Source organism: Ictalurus punctatus, chromosome 2 (assembly GCF_001660625.3).
Source record: "Ictalurus punctatus breed USDA103 chromosome 2, Coco_2.0, whole genome shotgun sequence".
NCBI lineage: Eukaryota > Metazoa > Chordata > Actinopteri > Siluriformes > Ictaluridae > Ictalurus > Ictalurus punctatus.
In genome coordinates this window covers 21708787-21726171 of record NC_030417.2, presented here as the reverse complement: position 1 = coordinate 21726171, position 17385 = coordinate 21708787, and the positions used below count along the sequence as shown (strand labels likewise).

The following is a 17385-nucleotide window of genomic DNA, read 5'->3' as shown; positions in this document are numbered from 1 at the left end:
TGTGGTGTGCATTTGGTTGGGGATACAATAGTCCCATATTCTACTCTCAAGGTCAAGGATTTTTCTTAGTCTAACAAACTGTCTTAGAAGTTCTTTCTGCTGATCCAGGCAGAACCATGCTGAAGAGGAGCCCAGTTGTGGTTTAACCATCACAGCTTTTATAGATTGAAGAGCAGTGCTGCTTGGAGTGGCAGTAACTTGCTGGTCAGATGAGGGTATAACCTATGAGGTTAATCATAGGCTTCATGACAGTATGACCCAAAATTTGGAGCTCTGGAAATCTCAGATGTTATTTTTATATGAGTCAACAACCCATCAAATATCCACCTGATGATCATTTGTCACGCTGCGATTAGAACGCAGATCCAACACAAGACCATGGGATTGCAGATTGAAACACTCACAAATGTCCAATGGATGTTTTTCACCTAATTTTGCCAAACTCATGTGGAAATATATGAAAGGTGGTAGTAATTGCTGTGGAGTTTTTATATTTTTATTTCACCTGGATAGTTTTCCACTGATTAGTTGTTTCTCTTATGTGGCATTTTAAATAGTCATTGTATTGTACTCCCCATTACTTATTTAATGCTTCATTTTGTGTATATTTTTTTTTTCATATAAATGTTTTTATATGAAAATGTTTTTATATATCAAGGGTGATTTAGTGAGTTATATGTATATTAAGGGTTCTTTTCATATTAAAGGGTTCTAGTTTACAACCTCTGATAAGGAAACACTCTGTTGTAAGTGCATGGAATTTGAACCAGTTCTCCCAGAGGGACAACCAAAGAACCCTTAAAGGTTCCAGATTTGATCGTTTTTTTCTAAGTGTACTTCAACATATGCAGAATTTAGTCTGTTTAAATTGGCAGTTGAGAATGCAACAATCACAGTAAGATGTAGACACCTGTAAAGAGTGGTACCCTAAAGACAGGTACCCTTCTGCCTATTTTTTCCACTTTTAGGTTTATTTAAATGTGGGCAGTGTTAAACCAAACCAAAGCAAATTGCAAACTACACAAAAACATTTTGCTCTGATTTCCAAACGGTGTAATAGCAGTGAAAGTGCCCTGTGCGTTAAATCAGGACTGTCCATTACTCTGTCTGGTGGCACTGTTACATTTCATATTTGCATTAGGAATAGCCATGCAATGAGAGCATCGGTCTATACTGTGGCTTCTTTTAGTAGATGTATAATCAGGCTTAAATGGCCATGTGCTGAACCCATCTGTGTTATGATGATGGCTCTGAAAGACTCTTTTCTTTGACTATTGGTATTCAGTAGCCACGCTGGACTCTCTCTGTGTGTGTGTGTGTGTGTGTGTGTGTGTGTGTGTGTGTGTTGGGGGGATGGCAGGGGTAAGTTTGGCAACCCAGGCAGAATGTGAGTGGATCTAGCCCAACCATTATTCACAACACATGGATGAAATGCAATGTGATAGGCCTCCCAGCTCCATTTCTCCATCCATTAAAACAGAGATGATATGGTGAAATTCTCCATATCCTTCTCTCCATCTTCCTCATCTTTCTCTCACCCAAAGAGCTCTTTGTGTGTTAGTGCTGTTACTGTCATTCTCATTCTTGAGCCAGAGGGCCTGTGGTTTGGAGCTCCTGTGTGTAAATGAAGGTTTGTGACTAGGGCCAGCCTGTTGAATGGCAGTCCTCGCTCTGCGCTCATAAAGTGAACAAACCTGTTTCCCATTAAGGTTCCCGCTTTCCTGTGCTGCCAGGGTTCCAGTGGCCCACATACTGCAGCCAACCAGCAGTGGCAGGTCACCATACACATATACACACATGCAGCCAATTACTGCTCTCAATTCCTACTCACTTCCTTTAAATTGCACAGTTAACTTGAAGCAGTGGAAAAGCATGATATATATATTTTTTTATTTAATTAGGAAAACCTGGAAGACGTTACATTTTTAAGTAAGATAATTAAATCTGTTAATTGGTTTTGTTCTTACCGCTGCAAAACGTCAGCTGCAAGAAGAACAGCTGCAAGAAAGGTTATAAATAAAGGCCTTGCCATTGAGACATTATGCAAAACCCACTTAATAGGTTCCCAAATTTGATGACTGTGGCAAAAATCAGTTCTGTCTGTTTATCCAGTAAAGTTGAAACAGTAGAACTATATTTTAATTCAAAGCTGGATGCTCACAGCTATAGCCAACTACATGCATGGTAGGACACTGCTTAAGTAACTTCGTTACTATACTTGAATATTATTTTGGGATATTTATACTTCACATGAATATTAGTGAAAGTACTCATTACAAATATTGAAGGTCTCTTCTCTCTTCCAGCCAATGACTGTATGCTATACATCAATTAATTGGGCTCAGTTTAGCTTTCAGTCATCAATCAAGTTAGTCAGAGTAAAAAAACAATCAGGAATCGTCACCGGCTGTATTCTTCTCATACTGGTTAGTGCTCTAGCTATCCTTGTGCATCTGTTGATGACAAAGCCACCAGACTGCAGAGTGGAACTGAGGATGAGCACCCCTGGCCGTACATCAGTCAGTACGTTTACATAGACAACAATATTCCTATATTAACCAGATTAAGATGATATTCTGATTAAGAAACTACCATGTAAACAGCAATTAGTGATGACCTTAATCCGAAAAAATAAATATTCGAAGTAAACACAAATCGAATTAAGACGTGGAGTATTCCTGTTTTAGTTGTATTATCGACGTGCGTTATAGACATGTACACACCTTAATCACACTATTAACGTCGTGTGGGAGTTTACACCGCATTTTGCGATAGGACACGTACACATACGGAAGTTTTCAACCGTTTGATGGTAAACAAGAGAGCATGGCTGCGTCTGAAACCACATACTCACCTACTATATAGTAGGTGAAATACGTTTTGGTAAGTTTTGGACGCAGCCCATGGCTTCAAGCAGTCGTCTATTAGCACGTATAGCATGATAAATAATTAACTGCACTTGAATCCTTCGTAAAATGAAACACCCAAAACTGTATACGGTACCATAACGAAGACCAACTGTATGTTGATATGTTAAATTCTGGAGGGGACGTCGGACGGCGTGGCGTGGGGACGTGTGACATTAATTGATCTATGTTCTATAACATGTAAAACGGGAACATGAATGGAGTATTCTAAAAGCAACTCATGTAAACACCTTAATCACAATATTGTCTTATTCAGAATAAGGTCAATAATTAGATTACTGCTGTCCATCTAAACGTAGTCAGTAAAATATCTCAATATGCTAGAGTAAGCAAAGACTTGTATAAACCGAGGCATTTCCTTTGCCTCCAAAGAACACATGAATTCCATCTAATTTGAAGAAGAATGTTGAGATTCACTAATTCGTTAACATTAACAGCTGTATTCAAGTAAGTTAGCCTGTTTGCTGGCTAATGGCAGGTTAGACTAACATCTTAGTCTAACAAATTAGACTAACAAATTAGGCTAGGCAGGAAGTCAGATTCTAGCTGTTTATAAATATTGCAAATTTAAAAAAAAATCTGTCTAGCCTTTTCTCTTCTAAATGTACTCTATAATCTGTTATTTTTCCATTTCATTATTTATGGATGAGCTTTTCCAGGCTATCACTTGTACAAACATCACTGGCTTTGTAGATGGCTGTATGTCAGTGCAAGCATTTTATTGGCTGCTGACAGGTGGCATGTTCATCTGTCCATTCTCATATCCCTGGTAAGATTTGTTTGTCCACAAGATCACAAGAAGTCCACAGGGAGATATATTAGTGTTAGGAGATAGAGGACTTACTAGCTTGCCCTCGCAGTTGACATGTATTTAATTTGCCTGTGTTCACTGCTGCACTCCTGTCAAGCTGAAGTTTTATTTAGTCATTAGATCAGCCTTTGGAAACATCCTGTGATTAGTTTAAGTGTTTGGATATGCCAGCTGTCAGTGTTCAAAGGTGCTGTAGTCTGCGTTTTGGTTGATTGCAAGTTCAGACTTTCTGAACTAATCCATACCAACTTCTTAGCCACTAGCTTTCATACACTGTTAGCCACATTTACCATTGTTGGTTGGTAATATTGCTTAAAACGAGCTTTCAGCTGTGTAGAGAAAGACTGAAAGGACTAAACGAGATGTGTTTAAAAAGAGACGAGGCCCAGCGGGTTTGAAAGAACAACAGTCCTCATTCATCTGTTCATCTTGGCAGTATTATGATAACTCAGCACACCTGGCTGTAGGTTCTGTGTGAGGATCAAAAATCTACAATAAAACCAAATACAACCAAATTTAAAACAGCACCAAACTGTCGTTTCGCCTTCCAAAGAAAGGAAAGAATGAACTTATTCAAAAAAGCAGGAGAAAGAAAGACTGAAAGAAAAGAGAGAGAATTAAGTAATAAAAAGTAAATAATAGAAAAGAACAGTATGAAAGTAAAGCATGTAGGAGAAAGAAGTAACGAATAAGATAATGTAAGTATGAAAGTAAGATGAAACAATGAAGAAAATAATAATAAATTATAAACAATCAGGGAAGGGTAAAAAAGGATTAAAGATGGAATGAGAGAAGGTAATAAGAAAGGCAGCAGCATGGAGGAGTGTTCACTAAAGCAGCGGCTTTTATCTGTCACTTCATTGAGAGCTCTGGATTCAAACTGGATTTGAGGATTTTCCCAGTGAAGTTTGCTTTAAGGGGAAAACTGCATGGTCAGCTCATTTTTGTTGGTTGATGTGGCTCGAGGTTTGAGCTGAGTCTTTTCAATACTTCTTTCTCAGCTACTGTGTAGGTACTGTAGCTCAACGTGCAGCAGTTTGATGTTTATGTTTTATTTGTCAGGTTTTTGTTTTATTTAATACATTTTAAATTGAATTACAGGTGTGTATATTTTCTGGGATTTTAACCTAGGGTTCACTCAAACTGTTAATGTGATCGGAGAGAGTTTAAAATAATTAAGACTTTTCCAGTTAGGGTTTAGCCATTGAAAAAAAATACACAAGATATTTTTGGGGAAAGTATTTTATGTATTGGGTGATTTATATGCTTACATCTTGCATAGGGGCAGTGCTGGCATGGTGGTTAAGGCTCTGCGTTACTGATCAGAAGGTTGGGGGGTCAAGCCCCAGCACTGCCAAGCTGCCACTGTTGGGCCCTTGAGCAAGGCCCTTAACCCTCTCTGCTCCAGGGGCGCTGTATCATGGCGGACCCTGTGCTCTGACCCCAGCTTCCTGACATGCTGGGGTATGCGAAGTAAAGAATTTCATTGTGCATGTGTATATGTGATCAATAAAGACTCATTATCATTATACTGTAGTACATACATAAATGTACGCATGATTATAACGAACCTTTTTCATAGCATCACTCAGCACTAAATGTTTATCACGTATTCACTCATCTATCATAGTAAGGTGGACTGACTTTTACAGTAAGATCAACACGTTCCTGTGTGGCTCATACAGCAGACAGTCTGGAAGATCAACATTCCTACACAAGCATGTGCATACACACACACACACACACACACACACACACACACACACACACACACACACACACACACACACACACACACACACAGCCTTTGTCATCACTACCATTCAGGTCTTGTGGACTTTTCCATAGACATGCTCCTAGAGTTGAAAGAAAAGAGAAACAATACACACACAGCATTGTGTCCAGGTGCACTCACATACGGGGACTAGAATGCGGGTTTGAGTACAGATTCACAAAAACACACTGATTTTACATCCTTACTATGTCTCAGCTGGTTCTTATCTGTTGACATTGTTTCCTCAGCACAAAACAGTCTTAGCCAATGTGCATGTTTTCTAGTGGTATACTGTATATCCGAGGTGTTAGCTAATATTATATATTTTATTGGAGTACACATAACAATTAAGTTTCCATGTTTTTAAAACCAGAAGTGTATGAAGCATTGTTTTCTACCTGTTTGCAAATTATTGTAGAAACTTTACTTGTCTCCAGACTCATTTATATTTATGCCTAATATTCCATCTGTTGATAACGTGCCATAAGTACTTGTCGCTTGCACTATACTGCCACTATACTTTGTACTTGACACTTAATGCAATTTACTGTTTTGTACTTCTGGTTAGATTCTAACTGCATTTCATTGCCTTTGTACTTGTAATCTGCACGGAATCATATCTTTTCATATCCCATCATATCTTTTAAACCGACTTGCAGCCTGTGCTTTAAAAAAAAAAAAATCATATTAGTTTATGGTTTCCTAAATTCTTCATTTAGTGTATTATAATACTCATCATCTTTAGAAATGACAAAAGTGTAAAAGCAAAGAAAAACAGCACATTGCGAAAGCACAGGAAAATAACGAGCAAACTTTTCAGTTACAAAAAGTCAGGGTGTATTGCTTTTGAAGTATGCTCCACTATATTTGTTTTTGTGCCTTTGAGAATTCAGAGTTAAATTTGAATTTGTAATTCATGTGTTTTTTAGTTACAACTGACCTGGACAAACAATATGATTTACAGTTTCTATTGATTAAACTGTTCTGTCTTTCAAAAGACACTTTTTGATACTGTACACTGTGTTTTTGCATGTATGTCATGTGGTGTCTCAAGAAGGTTACATTAAGCCTAAGCCTCATATTTATCAAATCTAGTGTTGCTGGCTCACATCTCCAGGGTCTTTCACTGACCCTCGTATGAATGAGTATGTGTATAGGGTGCCCTGTGATTGTGTATTCCGGCCTTGAGTCCAGTGTTCCTGAGATGGACTCCAGATCCACCATGACTCTGAGAGTAGTTAGTGAAGATGAGAGAAAGAAAGAAAGAAAGAAAGAAAGAAAGAAAGAAAGAAAGAAAGAAAGAAAGAATTTTTGACCACTCTCCCATGCAGTATGCATGATATTTGAATGTTTTCTTGCATGTATTGTCCATTTCAAATCTTAGGACCATTCATTTGCTTAGGATCATTATTCTGTTGAAAAGTCCACTTTTGGTTCAATTTCAACTTTTGGACAGATGGCCTCTCATTATCTTCAAGCACCCTTTGATATGATGCAGAATTCATAGTTGAATCAGTGAATGCAAGCTCCCTGAGGCAGCGAAGCAACCCCAAACCATAACATTTTCACCACCGTGCTATGAGGTGCTTCTCCTGAGAAGCTGTCTTTGGTCTGTACCAAACATGTCTTTGGTCTGCTGTTTCTGTGGCCAAACAACTCTAGCTTTGATGCGTCTGTCCATAGCACATTATTCCAAAAGGCCTGGTCTTTGCCTATATGCTCATTGGTCTAAAGTAAAATATGCTCTAAAGTTTTTTTAAAAAAAAAATGATTTATTTATTTATTTCTGGAACACCTCCTATGCAGGTCATATTTGTGCAATCTCTTTCTGATTGTAGAAGCATACACACCAACAGTTGCAGGACTTACTAGCAGATCCTTTGATGAAATTTTGAGGTTCTTGGAGACTTCTTTTTGCATCACATGGTCTGCTGTTTGTCTGATTGTGCTGGGATGGCCAGTCCTGGACAAACAGGCAGTCAATGGACACTATATATGAGAGGGGTATAAATCAGACAGCTATGGCCTGCATGATCTGTAGCAGCGAGAGTGTAAGAAAAAAACAACACTGGACAAAGCACAAAGCTCCTCACATGAGATATTTGGAGAAGGGCAGAAAGCAAGAGGCCCTCCTTCAGGAAAAAAAAACATTTAGGAAGTGGGTTTCAGTTTTTATAGGTTAACAGGGATAAAGAGTGTGTGGTGGGGCTCCCATTGCCTTTACCATGTATATTGAATGGTGAATATGCAGTTGTTGAGGCTGGTTACTTTTATGCTGGATGGGACACTATTCTTACAGGAGTTCTGACCACTGGATTGTACACTCATCCTAGCTAGTCAATGACACACACACACACACACACACACACACACACACACACACACACACACACACACACACACACACACACACACACACACACACACACACACACACACACACATACATACACATACATACAGACATGCAAATAGTGCAAAATGGAGCACACAGTGCATATCTACAACCATTCCTGTTGTGCTTGTTCATTCACTTCATGCCATGTTTCACTTTATAGCTGACTGCTTTGGTCATGGACAGAAAACTCTTCATTGGCTCTGTTCATTCCTTACTATTGTTGAGTGAGTGTTCAGTTTTGTTTGAGCCTTGTAGACCTGGATCCTCACCCTTCCATGTATTATTTTGCAAAAAGTCATCTTTTTGCCAACAATCTTTGCAGTGTTTGGACCTGCAGCAGATTTTTACTGCAGATTACAGTGGATATAAAAAAAATTATACACACCTCCATTAAAATTGTAGATGGTTGTGATGTTAAAATGTGAGACCAAGATAAATCATGTCAGAGCTTTTCCACCTTTAATGTGATATAGCAGCCAACAAAATTCAAGAGGGAAAACAAACAGAAATGTTTTAAGGAAAAAAGAAATAAAAAGTTACAATAACCTAGTTGCATAAGTGTGCACACCCTTTTATAATGGGGCTCAGAATTAAGACATCCACATTCAAACTCATGTTCAAAAGTAATTATCATACACCTTTCATCAATGAAGTGATTATAACTAAATCCAAATCAAGAGCAGCTGTTTTTCGTAGGATCTTCTTGACATCTTGTCAAGAGTTTCAAAACTTCTGAATCGTCCAGTAAGCAGCATTGAGGCCATTATCCACAAGTAGAAGCAGCATCACTCTGTCATCAACTGGCTATGCCCGGGAGCTACTCGCAAGATTTCTGACCAGGGAGTCAGAAGAATAGTCAGAAGAGTAGCCCAAGAGCCAAGGACCACTCCTAAAGAGCTCCAGAAACACTTGGAGACAGCAGGTGCCCTCGTCACAGAGAAAACAAAAGGCAATGCACTCCACTGCTCACGCTCACAACACAAGACTCCATTACTATAAAAAAGGCAAGTCGAATCTCATTTAAAGTTTACCACATATCATTTGGACAAGCCTATGAAATACTAGGAGAGTGTAGTCTGGTCAGACCAGAGCAAAATTGAACTTTTTGGCTGTCATACTACACACCATATTTGGAGAAGAAATGTCACTGCACATCACCTTTAAAACACTACACCAACAGTGAAGTTTGGAGGTGGAAGCCTCATGGTGTGCGGCTGTTTTTCATCACATGGTACTGGCATATAATTGAAGGAATGATGAATGGAGCCCTTTACCGGAAGATTCTTGAGCAGAATCTGATGCATCCACCAGGATGATGAAGATGAGACGTGGGTGGAACTTCCAGCAGGACACCGATCCAAAGCATACAGCAAAGGAAACTCTCAGTTGGTTTCAGAGAAAAAAAATCAAGCTGTTAGAATGGCCCAGTCAATCACCTGACTTGAATCCAATTGAACAAGATTTAAAGACAATATATTTATAAGAATGGGCCAAAATCACACCTGAATTCTGCGGCCGATTACTTTCTTCATACAGGAAGCGTCTTGAAGCAGTCATTACAAACAAAGGTTTCTCCACTAAGTATTAAATACATTTCAGTTAGTGTGATCAATACTTTTTTCCTGTGTCATTCCACTTTATTACACATAACTTTATTTATGGACTTTAATGTTTGGATTTCTTTATATTTCCAGATTTCTTGAGTTAATACTGATGTCTGGTGAAAATTTCATGTGAATAGCCACATTGGAAATATATTTACTGAACAAAATGTTGACGCGTTCAATACTTATTTCCCCCACTGTAAATTGTTTTGGTTGCTAAATCACAGTAAAGGTGAATATCTGACATGGTTTATCTTGGTTTAATTTTTTCCCCCACAAAAACCTTCCATTTTAAACCTTCCATTTTAACAGGGGTGTGTAGAATTGTATATCTACTGTACAAATAAATAGAATTTAGAGTTTTCAGTTTTACCTCAGGAGAATCATACTACTCTCTGAGCCTGACAACAGCAGTGCTTAAACCAGACTGCTCAAGCAGTGCACCTTCGAGCCCCTCTCAACTACACAGAGAGAGATGGAAAAGAATGAAAGGGGAGGGGAGATAAAAAATGTTTCTTTTTCCATTTGCCAAGCCCCGCATACGCACACACACACACACACACACACACACACACACACACACACACACACACACACACACACACACACACACACACACACACACACACCACCCATCCATTTTTAAACCACCTTTTGGCAGCAGCACCAATCAAAATGTACAGCTCTCTGTGTCAGCAAAGGAGCTTTGGCGGGAGTTGGCACGGTCTGGTCTCATGTTGACCTTTCTGCGGTTCCTTTTTAATTACATTTCTTCAGAGGTTAAAAAAATGCGCTGATGGATTTAGAAGCTGTTGTGGGTTAGGGGCCGGATGGTACAGGGCCCACAGTGTGCTGGTGTGTGATGGGAGATGAGGGGTACCACACATGGAACGGCTGCTGTTCAGCCTGATCAGCATTTTTCTCCATGGGCGCACACTGGCACGCGGCCTTGGCATTGGGAGACAAGGCGCATGGCCACGTTTGTGTTTATGTGGTGCCAGAGCACTACACTGGATAGCCTTATTACAGGGAAGAGGAAAATCTGTGCACATGGCCGGGCCAAACCACGACTGTAGCTTCAAGTCCTGAGAGACAAAACGAGATCACAAGAAATATGGCTAGATTCAAAGTTAATGCTTTTTCCTCTGTACTTTAGGAATTTTGTACTTATTTATGGACTGAATTCAGGTTACCGATGGACACTTTGACACTGAATGTCAGGATGCAAAAATTTGCAGTCCCGTGGTTTTTGGGTGAAAACTTCTGTACTTCTGTTTTACAATTTATCTAAAAACAAAAAAATACAATTACAATATGTTAAAAATAAAATGTGCTGTACGCATCCTGCAGCAAGACAGCTGCGAGTGGGATAAGACGTTTTAAGAAAAACAAGTATATTTTATTACAACTGAGAGGGTTCAAAAGCTGTTCAGAGGATATGACAGAAGTTGCAAATTATTAGTGAATACTGATATCACATTCAGAAAAGTAAGCACACATTTTTTGAATGTATGTTGGAGTTTTTTTTCTAATCTTAATATCTTAAGATACACTATTAGATCATTTACTTATGAAAACTAACACCCAAAAGACTTTGTTGCTGCAAATTACGTTCTTCTTACGTTCTGCTTTTTTCCTTCATTTTGTTGCAAGGTTATGCAAACTTTTGCAGTCAACAGTATTGCCTTAAATTAAAAGATTTGTCAAAATAGCTGGCAAATTAATACATCACTCATGTGACACATTACCTAACACTCAAATTTTTATGCACATCAGTGTTAGTTTGATGTTGTGCTGACTGATGAATTACACAAAGGTATAAATTAAATGAATTCATTTATTAAATAAATAATTTATTTATATATCTTCAGAAAGATTGGCACCCTGTCCAGGGTGTACCCCGCCTTGTGCCCGATGTTCCCTGGGATAGGCTCCAGGTTCCCCGTGACCCTGAAAAGGATAAGCGGTATAGAAGATGGATGGATGGATAGATGGATATCTTCAGAAACTGCTTTGTCCTGCTTGGGGTCACAGGGGAACACTGGGGGTGAGGCGAGAATGCATGCTTAATGGGACACCAGGCCATCACAGGGCACCACACACTTTCTTAAATGATAGATTTTAAAAAATTCTTATGTATTGAACTGATATGATTCATTCATACACTTTGATTTGCATATTGTGAATTGGCATATTATTATACCCCAGATTATTCAGACCAGTTTTTGGCCACCTTGGCCCTGTCCAACATTGTTACTCCTGAACATCTTGACAGCTCAAGATATAAACTTCAGTTTGATTGGCTTGACAATAGCTAATAAAGGATTAAGTGTTTCCTCAGTTTCCATTCAGTTAAACAACGCTGCAGCAGCTTGTCAATGTCCAGACGTTTCCTGCAATCAAAGTGAGTGAGAGAACACGCGGGGCTCTGTGAAACCTTCAGGCCCATGTGGCTCATGTCTGATAATAATGCCTGTTTGTTCTTAGGGGGCTACCTTCCCATTCTGGCTGGGGCAAAGGACAGGGGATGAGGTCACAGGTCATGAAGTGGTGGGTCATGCAAGCAGTTTGCTGAATTTGGATTTCTTTGTGTTTAATGATTAGTGATTTCTTTTTACATTTACATTTCTTCATTTAGCAGATGCTTTTATCAAAACCGACTTACAAATGAGGAAATTCAAGCAAAACGATATATCAAGCGGAGAACACTACAAGTAGCGCTACTATACAAGATCTTTTAACTGAGTTCTAGAAAAGCAAAGTGCACAGAGTAGAGGTGTAAGAGCCAGAGCAAGTTGTTTTTAAAAAGATAATGTGGGGTTGGCATTTTAGGGGTTAGTTAGGTATTCATGGAAGAGGTGGGTCTTTAGCTGTTGTTTTGAAGATAGTGACCAATTCTGCTGTCCGAATTGAGGCTGGAAGTTCATTCCACCACTGAGGGACAGTCAGTGTGAGTTTAGGAATGCTGTATTTCTGTATTTTGTAATGAGATTGTATATAGAACTAACAGATGAATGAGAGCTTTGGCATCAGCGGAAGAGAAATAAAGCACTCACTCATCTTAGACACCACAATGGTGGTGATGAACAACTGCTTGGAACTTGATGTTGGAAAGTTAATGAGCCTGGTGCGTTCCATTTATGTAAAGAAGCTGCACATTTGCTTTCTACCAATATTTTCTCTTCTCGTCATGTTCTTCACCTACGGTACAATAAAATGTCCCCTGCCAGCTCCACAGACCTGAGCCTGAAGTGTCAGCCAAGCGAGTTCTCTCCCGCTTGCCTTTGTGGGTGCATATGTCAGCATATGTCTTGTACTTGATCCAAACTAATCTTACAACAACCAGCCCCTTGTTACACATGTAAACCTAGAACACAGGTTCTAAACCTAGGAACCAAAATTTTTGGATGGAATTGAGCATTCTTGCATTATTGATTTCACCCCATCTAGGTGAGAGAACCTTGAAACCCTATTTGTGTGTTGGAAAGTTTAGGCTGCAAGTGCTTATGTGGGACGTTCATAAGAGCCAATACTCGTAAAACATTCCAGAAGATGGGACTCATTTTTTGTCTAACAGTCTCCCGTTTGGTTTGTTGCTCTTTTTCAGTGGTAGTTACCATTAAATCCTCTCCTCCTAGATACCATCCTAGTCAGCAAAGTGCAGGTTAGGAACAATAATAGTGGAGCAGGAGATACAATGAGCACATGTTGACATGTACACTGTGAGAGAGATTAGGCAGGAATTAGTTTTATCTGTCTTTGCCAGTTTAAGCTAATTAGTTGCAGATGTGTTTTGGGGAGATCTGCTTCAGTGCCAGGTTTGGGTTTAATGGTAGGCACATTTTTTTCTCAACAGCTGTTCTATCACACTCTGACCCCTCTCTACCCTTCCCTGTCTGCAATGCTACTCTCTATTATTAATTCCAGACTTCACACTTCCATAGGATTTCCAGATTTCCAAATTTCCATACAATGTAAACAGAATACATTCTCATGACCACATTTTTTTTGTTGCCCATGCTTGTTTCTTTGTTGTCCAGAAATAAAAAAGTTTTAAGTGTGCTCCATGGCAACAAATCTGTTGTGATTTGATGCTTTTTGGTTCCCGGGCTTGGTTTTGGCAACACTTTCTGTACTTTAATATTCAGCACATTTACTCTGAAGAGTGCTGTTTTATTACAAACAAGCTTTTGCACCTAATGCTTTACTATTCTCCTTGCTGTTTTGCACCATTTATATCAACCATTAAGGAAATATTAATCTTCATAAAGTCATGATTCACCACACCAAACATTTTAAATTTTTGCTGTACACTAAAACATGTGGGTTTGAGATCAAAAGATGCATATAATAATAATTCCTTAGATTTATATAGTGCTTTTCTAGGCACTCAGAGCACTTTACCTTGTATGGGGGGAAATCTCCCAACCCACCACCAATGTGTAGCATCTACCATGATGCGATGATGCGACAGCAGCCATGGTGCAGCAGAACATCTACCACACACCAGCTATTGGTGAAGAGGAGAGCGATGTAGCCAATTCAGGGATGGAGATTATAAGGGCCATGATAGATAAGGCCAATGGGGGAATTTTTAATGATCACAGAGAGTTAGGACCTTGGTTTAATGTCTCACCTGAAAGACTGTGCTGTATTTACAGTATTGTGTCCCTGTCACTATACTGGTGCAACAGGACCCCCACAGACCACAGGGTGAACACCACCTGCTGGCCTCCCTAATACCACTTCCAGCAGCAACCTTAGTGTTCCCCAAGAGGTCTCGAATCCAGGTACTGGCCAGGTTCAAACCTGCTTAACTTCAGTGGGAAACCAGGCGAGAGCTGCAGAGTGATATGGCTCTGGCATATGAGATGAGAATTGAGGGTTTCTGCTTTTATTTCCTGGTATTTACATCAAAAAGTATAGGAACAGATAAATCTTGAAGTAAATTAAAGTAAATAACACCAACCAATAACAACCAAATGTTTGGTTGCATATTCATTACTTGCAGTTACTGCATCAAACCTGTGTCTCATTGACATCACCAAATTGTTGGTTTCTTCTTTTGTGATGCCTTCCCAGGCTTTTACCGCAGCCTCTTTAAATTGTTGCTCGTTTTTGATGTCATTGTTGTCGTTTTTCTGGGGGGCTTGTTCTCCCTTCATTTTCCTCCTAATTCATGCTTAATTTGGTGAGTTAAGGTCTGGTCATTGACTTGGCCAGTCAAAAACCTTCCACTTTTTCACCCTGATTAAGTCCTTTGTTGAGTTGGCAGTGTGTTTTGGGTCATCGTCTTGTTGCATGATGAAGTTCCTCCTGATTAATTTGCATGCATTTCTCTGTAAACTGGAAGACAAAGTGTTCCTATAAACTTCTGAATTCATTCTGCTCATACCATCATGAGTTCCATCATCAATAAAGATTATTGAGTCTGTTCCAGCAGCAGCCATGCAAGCCCAAGCCATGACACTACCTCCACCATGTTTCACAGATGAGCTTGTATGTTTTGGATCATGAGCAGATCCTTTCTTTCTCCACACCTTGGCCTTTCCATCACTTTGGTAGAGGTTAATCTTGGTTCCAGATCATTTGTGGCTCGTCTCTGTATTTCTTTGTGAATTCCAGTCTGGTTTTCCTATTCTTACTGCTGTTGAGTGGTTTGCATCTTGTGATATGGCCTCTATATTTCTGCTCTCGAAGCTTTCTTTCGAACTGTGTATTAACCTGTGGAGGTTGTTGGTGATGTCACTGACTGTTGTTTTTGAGGTTTTTTTTCACAGCTCTCACAGCTCTCTGTCATAAGCTGTTGTTGTTTTCCTTGGCCAACCCATTCGGTGTCTGTTACTCAGTACACCAGTGGTTTCTTTCTTTTTCAGGACATTCCAGATTGTTGTATTGGCTATGCCCAATGTTTGTGCAATGTCTCTGATCGATATTCCTTCATTTCTTGAAATGGCTTGCTTTTCTCCCATAGACAGCTCTCTGATCTTCATGATGGCTTATCCTTTTTAACAACAAACGTCTTCACAGGTGAAACTGAAGGCTAAAACCAAGAGTAAATGTTGAGCTATTTATTCTTTAAATAATCAATCTAACAGGACACACATGGGAACCAAGAAACTCTTGTCAGTCGTGTGTTCCAATATTTTTGCTCATATACAAATTGGGTGGTCTGATACAAAATGTGATATGTTCTATTTCATTTAACACATCTACATCTAAACGTTGCTAATAGACAAGTGCTAATAGATATCCATATGGGCAAATGTTTTTCTGCAGCCTTGCTCGCTGTATGAACATTTTCAGTGGAGGAGGAAGAGCAGTCATGACAGTCAATCACTGGGATGTCAGACTGGGATAGTTTGAAATACTCCGCAGCTGGCATAGCTTCTTTCTTTTCATTTGAGCTAAATGTAATCAATTTCCGCAAAATGTCAAAGTTTATGTGCAGACAATGTGTCTATCGTGTATAGAGACATTTCTGTTGTAAGATATATTACAAAGATTGAGAGAAGGAGAGGGAGATTATGGAGAAAATCATGTCCATACATCAGAAATACATGTGAAATACTTGTTTCCCACTCTAAGGCTAAAAAAAAGAAGAAATGTTTCTATTTTCCTGTGCCCAGAATTTAGCTCTAGTTTCAGGTATTTTGTGTGGTTTTTGAGGTGTAGTTGAGCTGGAAATGTACCTGAAACCTGGTTAATGATACTACCATGAACGCAGTTGAAGGTATGTATAAATCTGCTCAAAATAAGATGCTAGACTGTATGCTGGATGACTGTATGTGGTCGACTTTCGATTACCTAGTATAGGGTTTCTTTAAATATTCACAAAAAGGTAGCCGAAAAAGCATAAGGCAAATGTCAACAGCCTCTCAACTTCATTTTTTTAGGTGATGCTATTAATATTGGCTTGCCCCACCGAAATCTTAGGCCATGAGCCGATGCCGAATCCCAGCACTGCCAAGCTGCTGATGTTGGACTCTTGAGCAAGGCACTTAATCCCTTCTGCTTCAGAAGCACTGCACCATGGCTAATCCAGCACTCTGTCTTTATTGTACTGGACATGTGTGTATGTATAATGACAATATAGGCTCTCTTGAGGCTTGTATGCTCTAAAGTCCTGCAGTGGAATACAATTATTTTTGTCTTTTGTGCTGCTCCACACACAAAACTGCCATTTTTACTCATATCACCACAGCAACGACATGGTACTCACAAACTTATACCCAAGGCATGGTGTGTAGAGCAGGAATAGTATCGATCACACTTTGGAGGAAATTTCAACAGATATGCCCATTCATTTCTACTAAAACTCATTAAGGAAGTGTAAAAACAAATAGCTGATCCCATACCAATCTTCCATCACAAGCAAGTTTGTTAAAGAGGATAATTGTAGTTCAGCAGAATCTGTTAAGCAAACGTTATCATTTGATTTCTGGCATTATTCACTTTTAGGACATTGCTTATATTTTGTAGATAAATGAATTGTTTTATAGCATGTTAGTATACTTTTGGGAAAATATTTACTCTGGTAGTTTCTGGAAGATCATTTGGGGGGAAAAACAGCCTTGCGTAATTACAATGGAGTCTTTGAACGTTTGAGCCTGAGCATTGAGTTTGGAACAGGGCCAAAATGCCTGGACTCTTAAATTCAGAGAATAATAGGAGCCTTTTATTGCAGGCTTGAGAGAAGTGAGGCACACATGTTCATACACACATACGCTCAGGTACCTGCCACCATCCACACACAGAGTAGCTAGTGTTCTGGGGTTGAGGGATCTCCTGTGATTGATATGGTCACATAACACATGTTGAACTCCAATCACTGCTTCATTCCATTGCCTGTTCTTTTCATGACTATGATG

The 17385-nt window shown here is 39.3% G+C and overlaps 1 protein-coding gene and 1 long non-coding RNA gene across 2 annotated transcripts in view; both read left to right on the top strand.

The window, feature by feature from the left end:
* coro7 (coronin 7) overlaps positions 1-17385 on the top strand; it is a 136623-nt gene that overhangs the window by 61716 nt on the left and 57522 nt on the right. The window lies entirely within an intron of this gene.
* On the top strand, positions 665-7944 carry LOC128628904 (uncharacterized). Its single transcript, XR_008393146.1, has 2 exons — positions 665-5731; positions 6343-7944. It is a non-coding gene; the product is annotated as an uncharacterized LOC128628904 (long non-coding RNA).